At 43.7% G+C, this 18,786-nt stretch overlaps 1 protein-coding gene across 3 annotated transcripts in view; it reads left to right on the top strand.

The window, feature by feature from the left end:
- LOC117225580 (inactive dipeptidyl peptidase 10) overlaps positions 1-18,786 on the top strand; it is a 185,909-nt gene that overhangs the window by 69,996 nt on the left and 97,127 nt on the right. Inside the window, exon 1 of one of the 3 annotated variants that reach the window (XM_033479266.2) lies at positions 5,594-5,736. The exons of the other annotated variants lie outside the window; for them this stretch is intronic. The gene's annotated coding sequence lies outside the window, so the exon portion shown is untranslated. Of the gene's footprint in view, positions 1-5,593; positions 5,737-18,786 lie in introns of those variants that run through there. 3 annotated transcript variants of the gene reach the window in all.

Here is an 18,786-nt window from a genome sequence, read left to right on the forward strand (position 1 = left end):
CGGCAAAGTTTACGCGATATTTTAAGGCGAAACCCCCGAAAACAATTGGATTCCTGGCCGCCGGTCACCGGGCCGCCGGATCGATCGATCGTAAACTTGACTTATCGTGTTACATCGAACGCCGTCGGGGGCCACACCGCTGCCGATTAACTTTCCTACGGCGTTACAAATTGCTCACGTGTCGACGAACTTCGGCGTTCTTCGCGAAATGCTACCGAATCGCTGCGCATCGTGGGCGGAATTCATTCGGTCGCTCGTAAGCAGAGGATTTGACGTGCTCGCGATAGAATTGAGTAACTGAAACGGAACAGTGAAACCGTCGGAAGAACCTGAGCTCACTGTTGTCTCGGCGCTAGATTTACGGAACCCGTCGAAATGACGAATTTTTTCATTTACGATTATTTATTTCCTTGACACTAAAGCGACCGCGGTCAAAGTGACCGCGTTTCTTATTTTGCAATTCTGAAAAGTTCCGAAACTCTTTCGTGGAAAACGCTTGAATAAGTTATATTGTTGCAGCAAGTTTTATAATAAAAATTTTACAAACTCTAAATAAATTCGGTCTTCTCACTTTTGCGAAGCGGTACGTGCTAGTTAGTATTATTGCTTGGCAGGTTTAGTGTTAATTATTTTAACGAGTTGATTGTGATACAATATTGGTGCTTGCTGTTTTATATTTGACGTAATTGCTTCTGTCCAAATTAGTCAAAGCAGGAATAGATTTTTAACTGGTTTCTGTCAAGAACGTAACAACGTTAAAATGAAATCGATTAAAAACGAAATCAAACGTACACGAAATTTATTTTTAAATTTATTTAACCAGCATTGTAAAAATCTCGGCGAAGTAAAATGTAAAATTTGAATCTCACATAAGTGTTATCACTGCGGATTTTTATGCAGATTTTTGTGAATTTTTGTTAGAGAACTCGGAAGGAGGAAATGATTTCTTACAGAAATTAGAAAATTTCTTATGTTGAACATAAAATAGCAACAGAATTAGTTTCTGTTAACCCTTTGCACTCGAGTGGAGATTCCGAGACACCGCAAAAATTACATCACGTTCCAAGATAATACGTATATTATCAAAGTTTAGATATAAAAAATCGTTAAAAGTCTAATTGTTGTACGAATCACAATTTCACTCAATTTCGAATGCATAAAATGCACTTTGTCGCATAAAATGGAAATACCGTAAGTCAGAAAAATAAATTTAGATTTACAGTTAAATCGGCTTCGAGTGCAAAGTGTTAATATGAGCATTTGATTGCACTCTAAAAATTTGCGTACACCGAAAATGCGCAACGATCCGAGTCCAGTTATCGTGAAATTTCTGGCCGCGTTTCAGTCTCCAGGTAATCGGGTAAAATTGAAAGAAAAGGTGGCACCTGGAGGGGATGAAGATCGAAGAGACCGGGAACGAGACACCGGACCTGTGTTTACTCAGTCACGAGCACGAAAGCGTTCGCTACGGTTCGAGACCGGAAGAAGAACGCGAGTGAAACCAGCAATCGTGACCACGAAATCGTCTCGCCTCGAAAAACGTCAGTTCTAATTCCGCTCGCGGTCTCGCCGCTTCTGAATCGGTTTTTGTTTTTAATAGTGCAGTGAATCGCGCGACCTTCCCTCCTTCTGTACGTTTTTTCTAGTATTTTCCCAGCCTCTCGAATCTACTTGTCCCATTATTTCTCATATTTGCTTTACCGATCTGACCTCTTCGTTGCGACGACCTCTTGACCACTGGACTTGGATAAAAATGTCGCGAAATATTTCCCATTCGTCCAACACTTTGTTGACAAATATCTATGTGCTGGCAGAGAACATTAATATAAATTTGTAAATATTGATCTCAAATCGTTTAAAGAAAATCAGTGGAAAATAAATATATTTATCATCGTATCAGTGATTATTAAATCGAACAGTTTTCAAGCAAGTGTTATTCGATGGAGGAGGTTAAAATAAAAATTTAAAAGATCAGTTCGATTGGTCCAAGATCAAAATTTCTTTAATTTTTCGCGAAAGTCAGACCAACGCGAAGGGTCTCGCGCGCACAATTATTTCGTAAAAACGCGTACATAGACTCTGAAAAAATGTCGACGAAGAAAATTCAACAGAGTTTTCGAAACCGTTGCAAAAATTTGTTTTCTGCATTTAACGCGAGGGCTGAGTAGATAATCGATTTCGCATCGCAGCCACGTCCATTTTCGCGGTGTATCACTTTTCATTTACTTTTCATCGCCGCGGAAAGTGAATGACGCGGAACGGTTCCGATACACAGTTTTCGTTTTTTTGCCGGTGCATCGTTATCTTGTGCACCGAATTCAGCGACATTTTTGGTGAATAACTTTTTCAAGTGTAGCGTCGGGAACCGTTTCGATCGCGAGAGCTCGGAGAGCCAGAGGAGTCGAGAGAAATCGAGTGTTCAACATCGATATTTTTCATTTCGTTCGTTATCCGTTCTTCTTTTTCACCGGGGCCCTTCGTTTGTCCGCGTTCTCTGTGCACACGGTTGCTCTATGAACGATCGCGATTTTCAAACGAACGCAATTTTCCGTCTTTCTCCTTTGCATCTTCTATATATAGAGTGACTCGCGAGAAACGGAACACCTGAACGTCTCGACTTGGACCTAGAAGCACCAGAAATGCTTTGATCTTAGCAGAAACGGGCTCCGGGTAATTAATTTCGCGCGATTCTTGCCGCCAAAGCTATTTTCAAGCGTTTGAAACACATGCGACTGCTTGGCACGGAACACGCGAGATAATTTGAAACGGGTCTCTATTCTTTTAATTCCAATTCATTGAGATTTTTCGCGGATTCCCGTAACCGTTTCTCTCGTTCTCTAAATTGCTGAAAAAAATCCTAATTTCAGACGAAAGTCTGATCCCGAATGCATTCGCACGAATACATTCTTACGAAATTACGTGAAAACGAGACCGGTCAACAATCATTCTCTCTAATCGAGTAAAGAATTATGCGAATAATTTAATCGAATAACGAATTACGCGAATAATGTATTCGAATATCGTTCGAAATAAATAGAACAATTTACAATGGATAATTGTTATTCAAATAAATAGATAGAATAATTTACGATGAATGATCGCGTTATTCGAGTAAAATATTCGAGTAAAAAGAACTCAATCGGATAATTATCTTAGACAAACTTCTATGTTCGAAACAATTCGAGCGACGTCCACCTCTGCCTCCGTTCTTTTTAATCCCTTCCATTTCTATATTTTCAATGTTTATGAACATCACGGAATATATTTTTATATTTCTCGTGCCAGCATCCTTCATCCTCCGTGCTCGATATTTCTTGTCATAATAAACGCTCGTATTTCAACGATTTTTATTCAGAGTCCAGCGCTGTTCACGTTTTCTTCTTTTCTCAATCGTTTTTCTTCCGATGCTCCGGGACTTCGGCAACCGTATTATCCTCTGCCTCCTGTCGCGGTTCTCCGATTTCTGTTTCGCAAGAAGCGCGGAAATAGTGAAAAGCCGGCTCGGAAAAACAACGGCGGTGGCCGTGTGTTTCCATCGGCGGTTCGCGATGCGCACGGAAGCACAGTTCGTTCCGCAACTATTCTGGAAATAACGAAAGCTCGGAGGTGGTAACGCTGCCGGATTCTTCTCTCTCTCTCTCCTCTCTCTCTCGGTCTCTCTTTCTGCCCGAGTGCAGTGGTTGGCAACGGCGAGGTTCATTTATGCCGCAATTATACACCGACCGACGTCCGCGGTTCCCACGAAAACTTCTAATGGAAACGAATAAGGCGCGCCACTTTAAACGCCGCGGCAATCATACGCTTTATTATCAATTACCTTGAAACATAAAATGTACATTCGTGCTTTACGGGCCGGCTGAGCAGGAGAAGCTTGCGACGGTGTCGCCTCGACGAGAGCGGTCGACGGAAATACCGTAACAACGGCGATTTTGAATCGGTCTCGTTCGGAAATCGTTAAATCGGAGCAGCGCGAATCTTTGTAACGACCTTCGCGAACATACTTCGTCGTGGATTGCACGGAAGTCCGCGGATATGTGCGCATTGCCGAGGAGAGAACGCCAGAAATATTTGTTGAGGAATTGTTTTCGGTTTAACGGATCCGAGAGCGTTTTATTATGGCCGCGTCACGGAAGAAATATCGGAGTGAATTCTATATTCAGACGTTTCTTCGGGACAATCTTGTGTGCCGCGCGACAAAGAAGAAGAGCATTTTCATGGAATTTTAACGCAGCAATTCGCGAAGACACGTCTCTCGCTTACATACCGAAAGCATGTTTCTCATTCGATAATGAACAGCGGTCGTTTCTATTGTTCGATCGAGAACGACGCTGTTATCGCAGTCCGCGGATTTTCATAAAACTTTAACGCGGCAATTTACGAAGACACGCGTTTCACGGTTGTTAAAGTCTTCTTTTCCATTCAACACCAAGAACAGCATCGCGTTTCCATTGTTCAATTGAAATGGGCGTGTTCGTCACGGTCCGCGCGGATTTTCGCGGAAGACACGTTGTTGTTCCTCGGTCGCGGAAAGACTTTTTCACTCGCGAGAGAAAACGGAATCGCCTTGCACGATCCAGTTCCACGAAACGCGTTCTTGTCTGACTCCGGAAATATTCATGCGACGTTAACAATTGTCTTCTCGGCAAGACAATTCTCGCGATCTCCGAGATAACGGTTTAACAATTTAAAACGTATCGGACGCCGCGTGTTGCGGTCCGCGGCGGATATGAAATTTCCTGGTAACCCGATTAAGCGAGAAACACGGATTAGATCGCGTAAGCTGAAACAGTCGCTCCCGATCGAGGGCCAACAATTACCCCTAGAATGATTCGAGACTGCTGAAAGAAGCGGCGAATTCGATTAGCCCTAAAAGGCTTACCGCCGTAGCCGTGGAGAAGTCGAGGCGTCTCTAACTTTCTTCGTGTTTAACGCTAATCATCGAGAGCCACTCAAAAAGTTGCGAGCGAAGTTTCGGCCCCGAGGGCGACGGGTCGCAGCGGCGCGGGATGCGAGAGGCAGCGTCCGATGGAAATTCTGTCCGCGAATCGCCTCGAGGCGGAGCCCCTCGAAAGGGCCGATTTAAGCGGGAGAAAACGAAGGGACGAGTCGAATTCGGTGACTCGATTGTGCACGGGGCCCCGGCGGAAACTAGCGGCGGAAGTCCCCCCTCCCCCATCCCCCCGCCCGTCACGGCCGCACCTGCTTCGGAACTCCGTGATCGACCGAGTGCGAGGAATTTCAATGCGTTCCGATCCGGCGTCGGTGCAACGCTCTATTTATTCGATGCGCTCGAAAAGCTCGGGGATAGCCCGTGCCGCGAAGGCTTTATCGCCACGATGAACTGTGTTCTGCTGCGCCGCCAGCCGGCGGAACTTGCCGGCGGATTTGTTAGCGTTCAATGGAACTCGCGAACTTCGGACGAACGGCGGTGACGCGGCGGAACTCGTGGAACGTGCTGGAAGTCGAAGAAATTGGAACGGGGTTGTACAGATTTGGCGGAACTTGTGGAAGTTGGTACACAAGGCGTTCACGCTCTTCCCGAAATTCGAACATTTTCGACGGGGAGCAGTCGAATTCGATGACGCTCGGGAGACTTGACACTGTTAGTGGCAGCGTTCGGCGGGACTCGATGAACGCGAAGTGTCCGAATTTAGGCGAACTTGGAATTACGGTGTTGGTATTTCGTGGAACTCGTTAAATGTTTGGACGAGCGGCGTTGGCACTTGGCGGAACTCGGTAAGTGTTGAACAGAAATGGTGAAATGGAACTCGAGAGGTTCGAGACGGGATATGGTAACGTTTGATAAAATTTAATAAACTTGAGACATGGGGTGTTAATAGTTAATAGTGCTTGATAATTTTTGGAACAAAAATGGTAAAATGGAACTCGATAAGTTTGAGACGGGATATGGTAACGTTTGATAAAATTTAATAAACTTGGGACAACGGGTGTTAATAGTTAATAGTGCTTGGTAACTTTTGGAACAGAAATGGTAAAATGGAACTCGACAAGTTTGTGACAGAATATAGTAACGTTTGATCAAATTCAATAAACTTGGGACAAGAGGTGTTAATAGTTAATAGTGCTCGGTAATTTTTGGAACAGAAATGGTAAAATAAAACTCGAAAAATTAGAGACAGCACTATTAGTTAATAGTTACAGCACTGCAAAGTAACCCTCGCATTTTTGTACCACCGTAATTGGTGTAATCGGATGTGCACCGCAAGGAGTTACTTTTTTAAGCAGTCTATTAATATCTGATAAAATTCTAATCCCTATCAGTTAGTACTAATAATTAATTCGCGCAGAGAATAATCAAAAGAATTTCGTAGGACCAATTTGAATATTTCGCGGATAGTTTCCGTCGCTTCGTTGTTTTATTCGTGAACAATGTTAAAACGTTCGAGTGGAATCCCTTTTTTACCCTCAGTTTCTGTGTTAAAACGCCCTGAGCATCGGAAACTCGTGCAGATTCCAGCATCATTTTATTCGAACGTATTTGCGATACTGAATCGATTATTGAGAGTAGAGAGAGAGAGAGAGAGAGAGAGAGAGAGAGAGAGAGATGCAAAGGGGGTCGATCGGGGTCGCGATTCAATTTCGACGGGAATTTTATATTCGTCGAACGATCCCCGATAATCAATGAAACTCCCAGGGATTCGGGAATTAAAATGCTATCTTTGGGATCATTTAACGATCGATAACGTCCCGGCGATATCTCGTTTGCGATCGGGGATGCGTGTTTATCGCGGGTCCTGCCTTTTCACCTCGTTTCGGTACAAAGAATTTTTAATCACGCCGCGCGAGCCGGTATTTGAGAAACATTTTCCCCTTTATGGTCTCCCCTGATTAATGATTTCCATGAATTTACGCGAACACGTTTCCGCCGTCTTTTAATTGAATCCGAATTCGTCGTAAATGTGTGTTATTCGACGAGCGAACGCAGACGTTGCGATCAAAAAATCCGGATGCGTTTAATTAAAGCGCGCGCGTTGTTTCTTCGTTTCTCAATCGTCAACGAATCCGATTAAAAATAGTAAAAATACGACGCAACGCGCGTCGACCGGATCGGCGAACAATCAATTTCGTTCGTAATGCAGATTGTTGGTGTTCAATGAAAATTGGTATTTTCGATGCCATACTTGGCATCGCTTACAACGAATAAATATTCCAAAGAAATCCTTCGCCGAGCGAAACGTGCAGCATACGACCTTCCGGCTTAATTGAATGAAACGAAAAGACGGCCCCAGCTATAAAACACGCGAGAACTAATTTCCAAGCACCTAGTATAATTTCCCGGGGCAAATTGGCCACCGAGAAACGTTATAAAAATCATTTTTAACGCGCTTCTCTCTCTCTGTCTTTCTCGCCGGCGCGTCGCGGCGGCCCGGCAATTAGTCGATAGCAGCCGCTCTCGAAATCCCCGGACATTTTTCACGTTTCTGCACGGCGGAATTTTCTGAACGCCGGCGAGAATAAAGGCGGGATCGCGAGTCACCTGTTCCTTCGAAGCTCGATTAATGGATCGTCGAGACCGGAGCGCGGCCGCCGAGTATAATTGGCGAGTTCTAGCCGTGAACGACCCGAGAATGGGACTTCAAGTATTTATGCAAATCGACGACGATCGCGTCGCGTTCTATCTTCGGCCGCCAGCAGGTGCCGGCCCGATATCAGGCTATCGCGCCCGGTTTTCTCTCCTGCGACGTATCGTTTCGCGGAGCATATTAAATCGAAGCCGGCCGACGAGATTTATGGCTGCGTCTCCTCTCCCGCCCGGTGAAACGACCCGCGAAACTCCGGGACGCTCGCCAGCGAAAAAGATGTCAAACCTTATTGATTCGAGTTGCTGTTTCCCGGAGAGTTCGTTACTAATCGAACCGTGAATCCTTTCGCCTAATCCCGCCCAATCGTAGCTGTTCGCTATTTATTCGACTCGGTAATCCTTTCCTTAAAGGGGGACACCGCTCTGGCAGCTCGAAGGAAATCGACTGCTTCTTGTCTTGACTTTCCTCCAGTTTCGAGTGTGCAGAATGTTGCGTCAAAAAGCGATATTTCGAAATCCGAATGTTCAGCTATCGTTGGTAAAGTTGGAAAAAGTCTTATCTCATCGGAGAGAAAAGTTACCTTAAAACAACTCGTACGTTTTTCTCGAAACTATATTTTTCAATCGGGAATTCTCCGGAAATATGCGTCCGATTTACTTCTGGTATTCTGCATTTTAAAATCATTATTCCCTACTCTCCCGTTGAAATTATTAACCCATTCGCACGGCGAGGAAAAACGAAACACAATGACCTTATCTTCAATTGCTTTCCACAGCATTATGCGAAACGACGAGCGCGCATAATCACTTTGCGTTATCACGCCGACGAATTGTTCCCCGTCTTTTCTCTTCCGACGAACGAACGTCGGTATTTTTTTTAAAACCGTTCACCCAATGAAGCCGTTCCAGTGCAAACAAAAAAAAAACTATTAAACGTCCCCGAAGTTCCAGCGTGTCGCAACATTCCGCTGGACACATCCGCGCGCGTCCTCCGTCCATCTCGCCGCGTAGACAAAAGTGTCGGATAAGAATGCAAAGGCTCGCATAATTTCTCGCCGGCCCATTTTTTTTCCCTCGCAGCCGCGGCAATATTTACGGCTGGCGATGAATATCCCCGATGTTTGCCATGTCCCGTTCTCTCGGTCCGCCGAAAAAAGCCGACCGCGTCCCGCTCTAAATATACGCGGCCGAATCTATCTACGTCGCGGCGGGGGCGGCGGCGTGTGAACGGCTGCGAGATAGAGAGGCTATAGATAGAGGCACGTGTCCGGCGACAAACGCGAATCCGTTCCTCCATTGAGAAAGAATCGCGGAAAAATCTGGTGGACAAGGCGCGGCGCGGACACGATCCGGCATTTTGTCCGCGTGCTCGGCCGCCGCTTAGCCGTGACATTCTTGGCAGCCGCGGGGCTATCAATATTTCCGTCGCGGCGGCGGCTACCACTGTCTATTCTGGAACCGGCCGAGCCTGCGAGCGGATCCGCGTTCACCTCAGGTGGAAAAGCGGAAAATGGTTTTCGGAACGGAGCGCGGAAGTTGCCGGAAAATCGGCGCGATTTTGACACGATTTGTCTGTCCCTCGCCGCGATCCGACGCGTTTGTTTCTGAAGAAATCGTACACCGTGTATATCGACGCATTGCTCGCGATCAATGGGAACTATATACATATTACATATTACATTTTACATATTACATATTACATATTATATATTATATATTACGTAATTACATAATTACATAATTATATAGTTACACAATTACAAATTATGTAAAAAAAATGTAACATGTAATAACATGTTACATGTTACATATTACATATTACATGTTACATGTTACATATTACATATTACATATTACATATTACATATTACATATTACATATTACATATTACATATTATATACGTAATACATTTATTATACATACATATTAATACATATTATAGATGTAATATGTAATACATATTACATATTTACATATTTACATATTTACATATTTACATATTTACATACTTACATACTTACATACTTACATACTTACATACTTACATATTTACATATTACATATTACATATTACATATTACATGCGGAGCGTTTCGCCTCAATATTTATGTAAGATAATTTTATTTGTCATAAATTATTCTGTCCATTTATTCGAATAATTCTGTATCAGTAATTCGTAACCACACACAACACTATTTACTGTTCAAATCGATAAGGATGACATCTGGCACATTAAATGATTGTTCCATTATCCGAACATTCGTGTTACCTAATTCAAACCGGCAAATCGAGGTTTCACTGTAATTATTTAACATCGTAACACGCAGCATAATATTTCGAAACTTCGTAGCTCCTCTTCGACATTTCGATCGTATTTTATAACACGATGTATATAATACTATAAACACAATAAATGTAACTAAGAAACGAACTAACAACGAATGTATTAATTTGATCAAATAAGTCAATCTACTTCCCCGCAATCTTTGCAATCGTCGACAGTGGCGTGGCACTGAAATCGTCAGTTTTGCTAAATCATGGTATTTGTCCAAATTTTCGCTCGCGCCGACCGCGGTGCCAAAAACCGACAAGAATATACCGCAAATTGAATCAGCCGCCGGCGCAGGTCCGCGCACGTACGGCAAAGGACAACGTTGGGAATAGCAGAGATTGCAATTTGCAAGTCGGAGTCCTCTAATCGGGGCGGACAGCCGGAAAAGGGGGCCGGGTAAATTGAAAAACGGAAGTGGCCGGGTTCCTTGGCCACCTTTTTAACCACCGGTCGGCTTATCCGGCTTTGGCCGGGCCGCGCTGATGAGAACGGAAGACGGGAGGAAAAAACGGCGCGAGAGGCACGGTAAACACGGCTCCTTCGCTGCGAGAGATAGTAGCGGCGGCGTAATGGAATTTCGCGAGCGAAGAAGAGCGTGGCACAGTGTCGGCGAAGAGTCGAACTTTCGTAGCCCAGTTCCGTGAACGGGGCGGCGCGCGTCCCGCGGATTCGGTCACCGGCCATTCGGAATTTGACTTTCCCGGCTGCCGGATCCGTGTGGATTTTACCGGAAGTCGTTGTCGGCACCGGCCCGGCCTGTTCTAAACAATGGAACTTTTTCGAGAAAGTTTCGGGATTGCGAAAGGGAAACGGCCCGTCGCGGCGTCCGCCCCGATGAAGCGGAAAAACGAAGTTTCAGGAAACTGCGACCGCGCGCTGCCGTTCGGCAAGCTCGGGATCGCGATGACAATCGATTCGTCTCGTTGCCCGGCCTCGGAGACCGTTAAAGCTGTTCCGCTTCGGTCATGTGGAGGAAACATGGGACAAATTATGGATATCGCGGCGCACTGAATCCTGCGTTCTTTAATGCAATCCGTCGAATTTAACCCTTACAGTGCCGAACATCGATACACGATATATTCTTAATATTTATAATAAATACGACTGTTATTCCTTTGCATGCTTTTTCATGAATTTTGAGATATTATCTTACACCTTATCAAATTGCATTAATTTTGGTATTTTTTGCTTAGGGATAAATTTTCTGCTGCCATTAAAAGAGCGAAGACGTATTATTTATTAAAAATTTCGCAGTGTTAGAGTCCTGTGCAGATTTAACATAGTAATTTAAAAAGTTGCGGTTATCTTGCTATTTTCGCGAATGTTTGCAAATTTTGGAATAAGATAATAATAATAATATGTTTGTTATGTCAACTGGGTGGATCCTTTGTTACAGAGAATGTCGTATCAGCATCATTAACGATATAGCAATAGTAACAATAATAAGAATAATAATATAGTAACAACTACAAGAGTTAAAAATACGTTATAAATATTGGAACAATTATTCTCGCGCTAGGATTATTTTTCAAAGAGAAATATGAAATGTTCGAGAGCGGAGGAGCACGATCGAAGCAAGATTGAACGAAGCTGACCGTTCCGGTAGGCTGTCGAGAATTTTTCGATAAGCGGATCAATTTGGACTATCGTCCAGAGACTCGTGACGATGAATATGATCGCCGTTCTTAATACCTGATCGCTGAAATCCGCTTAATCGTTTCGGACGAAGGTAAACGGCGCGCTCGAAACGCATCCGCATGTATAATTAATGGTACGCCGAGTGATAAGAGGGAATAATACATGAGTCTCTTTACCTTTTGAGGTGTTGCACGATATAGTTCCTCCCGAAAGTTCCAACTGTATCCTGTTTACTCTTCCGAGCCTCCGGATCTCATCTTCGAATGTCCCTGAAACCAACGAATCAATGATTTGCACAACGATTCCGTCGTTCGGTATTCGGTTCGCTGCAGTGGCATTAAATAACAATTCAGCAGCATGGTTTTAACAAAATTAAATTAAATTAAATTAAATTAAATTAAATTAAATTAAAGTAAAGTGAAGTAAAGTAAAGTAAAGTAAATTAAATTAAATTAAATTAAATTAAATTAAATTAAATTAAATTAAATTAAAAAAGGCGTGCGCCTTTGATAACTCTTTTAAAATTGCATCGAACCATTCGAATTGTTTTCAGATGTTAGAAGAATTGGTTTCAATAACAAACAGACTTAATATTGCAGAATTTTTCATACTCATTGTCTAGTAAACTAGTTCTTCTAACATCTCGAAAATATTCAATTAATTTGCTAGAGTTTTCAAGGTAGGTTATTTTGTTTTCAGTTAGAATAAACATCGATCTTCCATTAAAAACACAATAACCTTGTTGTAGCCTTAACAAACTCGTATCTAAGGAGCTAAACAAATTCTCTCAGGTTGCCAGTCGCTTCTAAATAACGGCGACGAGAGGATTCGTCCGTCATACTTTTTAGCAGCGATAAACTAGGGATGCTTCCTCAGATTCCGATGTGATTTTCATTATAATTCCGTTGCCATCGGCGCGCGGATACCTCGAATTTTTATCTGCCGCGGAAGTAAGGACCGGGCGGAGCTTCCGAGGGAGCTTTTCCAGTTATTTTCCCGGGCGCGGCGCCTGACAAAGTTTCTTGTCCGCGATATTAAACCGGATCAGGTATCCGGGACTCTGTGTCGGGCGCGAGTTTCTCTTTTTTTTTCGCGTCGCGATAACGAAACATGTAAATCTCCGGCAAGTTCCTTGTCGTTGCCGCGTCTATGCCGTGATTGGAAAACTCAACGGAGCGTGTCGCTTCGTATAATGAAGTGCCATATCACTGACGGGAAACGAACGGCACAAACAGATCGATGTATCAACGGCGGCCGCGCGCGCTGAACTTTCGCGTGTAACGCTGGCCGGTGTGTGGCACGGGTGTCTAGTCGCCGCCGCCGCGAAATTTATTCCGTGATCTATTCGACAGGATACAGCGGCTAGTAAACATGCTGTCCACCCTTTTCGATAAAGCAAGTCGGCATTTACACGATCGGGCGCAATATTTCTGCCCGGCGCGATTTTCTGCCGGCTCGGGAGAGCCGTTCCGCGATTTGTCTGATCAGCGCCGATCGATTCTACTTGATAGAAATGTTCGCCGATAGCGCCGGATCGTCTCACAATTTCGTGCCGTTTGCTGTTCCTATCTTTTTTTTAATATCTGTGATCAGATAATTTTGGGACGATCAAAATTTGGATGTCTAGAACGTGCTCGACCTTCAAGACTTTCCTTTGCGAAATGGAGTTTGAATTTGCAAGTGAACAATAAGAAAATTGTAATATTCCCAAATAGCACAATTTTCAAGTAGATTGGGAAAGATTTCTCTGCACGTAGTCCGACTATTCTCGTCTGTTTCTACTTGCTCCAGGAATTAATTGTGAAATGAGAATCTGCGAGACGATTTTACATGTTGCAGCTTTGAAAGCGACGAAGAACACGCGATTTTTAAGAGGCATAACAATTAAGTAGTTTCGGAGAAGCTTTTACGTGTACTTCGTCCGACCATATTCTAGTGTTTCTACTGATTAAAGATATCGATTGATGTTTGGAACGTTGGCTCATAGAGGGAAAATATTTCGGGAGCTCGACGAAGTTAGTTTGTTCATTTAAATTTATGTAAATGATGTTTCGCGCGTCACGGTATGACGATGTAAACGACGGCGAAGTTAGCGTGCTTAGCGAAACTGCGTTAGACGTCGGACGGCATTGAAAGAGCGAGTAATCTGAACGGAAAAATCGATGCCATGAAAAAGCGAAGTATTGGCTTTTTGTGCTAATGTAAATAGAACAATGCCGAATGAAAGTTTTCGAGGCGACGTTTTCATGAAAGCTCACACATCCGGCGCGCAACGCTATTGAGGTTTGTTTAACGTGTCGGTTTGTAACACGCTCTTGCGCGCTTCGCGCTGTGTTTGTAAATATTGCCGGTGGGTGCGCTGCTTCCTAAACCCGGCGATAAGATTATGTAAACAATTGGGGCCGAGTGTAGGAAACAAATAACAACGCGAAATTACGACTTGAACTGCGTCAATAACTTCGCCTGCAGTTTCGGCCGCATAAATTAAGCATCGTCCGAAAGTAAGGGAACATTTCGTACGTGAGGATCGTATATTTCGTAAACAAATTAGGATCTTCCGGAAACGCGATTACTTATACACCAGCTAGTATCTCTTACAGGATATGGAATATTATTTCGAACAATATTCTCCAGCGCTAACTAACAAATTAATTCAGTGGGAGATTGATTTCAAAGAAGAAATGCACCATGAAAGAAAATCCGACAAATTAAAGGATCTGTATCTTATAAACAAATTCGAATACAGCGAAATGATGACTTAAACCCCTTCTAATTCTACTTAAAGTATATCATCCATAATTGTGAACAATATTCTCCTACGTTGACGACCAAAACTCAATTAATTTAATAGTAAAATGTTCCCAAAGAAGAAATACGCGATAAAACTCAAGATTTGGTAAATTGGAGGGTCTGGATCTTGTAAACAAATTCGAATACAGCGAAATGATGACTTAAACCCCTTCTAATTTCACTTAAACTACCTCATGCATAATTGTGAACGATATTCTGCAACGCTGACGACCAAAACCGATTAATTTCATAGTAAAACGTTCCCACAGGAGAAATACGCGATAAAACTCAAAATTTAGTAAATCGAAGGTTCTGGATCTCAGAAACAAATTCGAATACAGCAAAATGATGGATAAACATGATCCATCGTCTTAAACAAAATCCCTGGCAGCAAGAGACGATTGTTGTATCGCGAACTGACCTACAAGGAAGCTCCAATTTCGGCCGCAAATCGAAAAGCTCGCGACACCAGGCTGACGCATCGTAACGAAGCGGGGCCGTATCGATGACAATAGGGCGATGGAAGACGAGGCCGAGGGATGCCCTGGTATCTGGCCCGGTGGCCGAGCACGTGATTAATTGCTCGATTCTCCCGAAACGCTGACTAAACGGCCGGGAGAGCCGAGGTGTCGCCCGATGACGCCGCCGCGGCCCACGATATCAATAACGAGCCGAGCGAAAAAGGAGGCCGGCTTCCGGCCTTTCAGTGACATGTCAACCGTCAACCGACGGAGTCAGCGGGTTCCTTGCGAGGAAACGAAAGCGGACGACGCTCCAACGACTTTCAAAGCTGATTCCGGCCGCCGCCGAAACGATAAGAGGAGGGGACGCGGAACTGTAATACACGCATGACTGTTTTATGAGAAAGGAGTAACTGGAGCCGGTAACGGTTTCACGGGATCCAGAGAATTTTATCCGATACAATCTCGGGTGATTTAATCTATTAATCGGACGGCTGGCTGCTGGGCTCAGCGTCCGGATGTGTGATTAGGGCTGATTAAGATTGATCGGCCCCGACTTAGGTTCCGATGGAAGCTTCGCGAACTTTGTCCTACTTGCTGAATCTAAATTGTTCGTTGAGGTAATTATTCGGTTAGATTGTCCGTCGATCGTAGTTCGATTCGTTGCATTTAGCAGGCATGCGACGCTTTAATCGGTTCTCGAGCGTCGTTCATTGCGAAAAGTTTAAATAATTTCTCGCAAGTTGTACCATCAGGGACGCAGTATGAAATGAAGATGAATTGCGATATTTATTTTAATTTATTTAATACATAGATATTGTTCGTTACGAAACGATGTAAAAATTTGTCGAGCGTCGTTTATTGTGGACGGTTTAAATAATTTCTCGCAAATTGTACCATTGGGAATGAAGTATGAAATGAAGGAAAGACGAAGTGCGATATTTATTTAGTGCATATTACTATTCGTTGAATGGGAAACAGAATAGAAAGTATTCAAGATGCAAATTGTTACGGGAAACTCATTCGAGAAAGTCTCAAAGGGATAAGAAGCATAGAAGGTAATAAAAAAACTACACTGAACAGCCACCGATGGGTGATGTATCAATTTGAACGATTGGACGTCCAGCGGCTTTATCTTCCCAGGGGTAACGTACAGTAGCTTGGGATAACTTACCGCCGCTAAAAAATTAACCATAAATCCTTTAAGACTCTCCAGACTTTCACGAAGACCTTTTCGATTTTTAACGAAGCGTCGAAACAACAGCCAGTGTAGTATTAATTTGCAGCATACGGAACGATTAAATCTCTGACGATTTCTCAAGCACCGAATGAACCTAATGTTCACGAAGAAAGTTCGGAGGCGCCATATTTAACCGGACTTCCGGTTACCATATTTACATGTCGGTAACTTCGAGCTTGTAAAAATTTGTCTCAGAGATGTTCGCCGATTCTCGCCAAAGTCTGCCGGCAATTTTGAAAAATTTTCCGAAGCATCCATCGACGTTCGCAGTTTCGATATGAGTAATTTCACGATGCGATGAGTTTTATGGAAAAATCGACAAGTCGGCCAAGGATTTAGAAGAATTCTCGCAGAGGCACCGGCAAGCGCGGTATTAATTCGAACGACCGGATGTCTGACGACCGCCGGATGACCGACGTTCCGCGACGGTTCGACGGCGACATTTCATCGGGCTTGTGTACACGGCTCGGAGGCCGCCGAGAAAGAGGAATTGTCCGCGCGAGTAGTCGTGGAAGAGCGGCATTCAGAGAAGCCGCTTATACCGCGCGAGCGACGCGCAAGAATCGACTGTGCTCTCGCGCAAGGAGGAAGCGTCGAATGAGAGAGGACGAAAGACCGTAAAGAGATGAATCGGAGGGACGGTACAGAGCAGTAGGAGGAGGCGGCGAGAGAGCGAGAGAGAGCGAAAGAGCGAGAGAGAGAGAGAAGAACAGCGGAAGAGGACGTATGCCGAGTGGAACACATGCTCTCATGCGGAAAGACTCGTCGTTCTGTTTTTGTCCTCTCTGTGTCGAGCAGCGAATGCGGCGCGGCTGGAAAAAGGCGAGCGCAAAGGGTCGCCGGCTTTTTCTGCCGTTCCTAAATGAAGGAATTTCGGGGACCGGCTCGAAACACCGAATTAGAGCGCCGCTTCATTAGGATCGTGTAAGCCCCGCGGTTTAAATTATCCACTATAATTGATCTCCGTTAAATAAAATTGCCGAGTGAGTTTGAATTAATTGTCCCGGAGGGTGATTCGCGAAATTAAGGGTAGCTCTCGCCGCCGACGCGACGCCAAATGAAAATTTGCGGGCAGCTCCGGCGACAGAATTAATTGGACAAATCGCGGATGCACTACTGTTATTTGTGCAGGAATTACGCGTTGTCGATGATTACCGGGTACTCGATTGTTTAAATTGCACAGGGGACGATTTACTTGGGAGAATTTTCATGATATTAGTATTATTATTATTACTGTTATTGCTACTTCGTTGTAAGCAGTCGAGTTTTAAAATTCTCTCGAGGGTAGAAAGTTTGAAGTAATTTTTTCATTACCAGAGCGTAATGTGCAAATGCGCTGGACCAGTTGGTTACACAAATCGAGAACACGTTATTGCTTCTTCTTGCTGGATATTTTTATTAAAATTAAATTTCGTCAACGAAACATTTGTTCATTAAAATAGCCGGAAGCCTATTGAATTGAAGGAATATTGAATATTGAAGGAATTTCTCTATGTAACGGAATGTATAATTGTCGCAACACGTTGTCAATGTCCGTCGAAAAAGTATAGCATTTTGCAACTTGTTTTTTATACATCCGAAAGTGAAATATTTAACGTCTAAAATTCCGCACCGTTTTCTCGGTTTCCAGACAGAAGTTGCGGGCGGTATTCCTGTAGAATTTGCCGCGTTCTGGCCACGATGATACAGATTTCCTCCCTTTTTACGGGCTTTTGTCTAGAGGAGTATTTATTTCTGTTCCCTGGACCGGACCGACGACAATGGAATCCGTTGCCAAACTGAAAAACCCCTTTTATTTCGCCGACAATCGCTTCGGGGCGTTCGTTCCGCGACTTGGCACCGATTTCTGTCGCTGAAATTCGGTGGAAAAGGCGCAGCCGGCGGGAGGATGGGGGAGGGAACGGGTCACGGGGGAAAAAAAAAATTAACGGAGTTACCGTCGGGTTTGGACCCGCGGACGACGAAAGTTTCCCCGTTATATTTGAACCCGAGTTCGTCCGTCTTCCGTCGCGAACTGTTCTCGAGCGCCAACGAACGCGGCCATGTTTGGAAATCGACGGTGAAAATGGGTCGCGGAATGAATTAACACGGTTCCGCGAAATTTCGTCCCGACAGACACGCCGGTCTTCATTCAACATGGTAGCAGCGCGTTTCACAACTCGTGGAAATATTTTCTTAGCGCGATAACCGGTCTTTCTGTACGTTTCCGATCGTTTTGAATTCGAGTGAAAAAATGATCAAGTTCCGCGTTATTCAGGAGAAGCAGAATTAAAATCTGGAAGACATTTAAAAACCTGTAGATTATTATACTATGATTCGTTTACGATGCTCTGAATCGGTTAAAAGTAAAATTAGATGTAAGTAGAAAATTCCGATATTGGTCAAACAGAGTCGAAATACAACTCAAATATTTTTCTTGTACGTTTGTGTCCAAGACGTGGATGAATTTGTTGTCGTTCATGCGCTGTTTTCTAAGACTTCCTATTTATAACAAATGAACAATTAAGTAGAAAATCATAGTACTAGTCAGACATAATCGAAATGAAGCATTTACAAGCAATTTACATGCACGTTTGTTCGACAAGATTTCTCCTGTTCTTCACGAGCTGCAAGTAGACAATTCTGACACCGGTCAGACACGAATAAAATTCAAATTTTTAATCATTTCAAAATTTTACATCTGTGACATTGAATCGTTGAAAAATCAATTCTATTCGCGAGAAACGGGTTCAAGTAGAAACTCCCAGTCATGCTCAGACATGAAAATCAATTCTGTTTTC

Source organism: Megalopta genalis, chromosome 2 (assembly GCF_051020955.1).
Source record: "Megalopta genalis isolate 19385.01 chromosome 2, iyMegGena1_principal, whole genome shotgun sequence".
Classification (NCBI taxonomy): domain Eukaryota; kingdom Metazoa; phylum Arthropoda; class Insecta; order Hymenoptera; family Halictidae; genus Megalopta; species Megalopta genalis.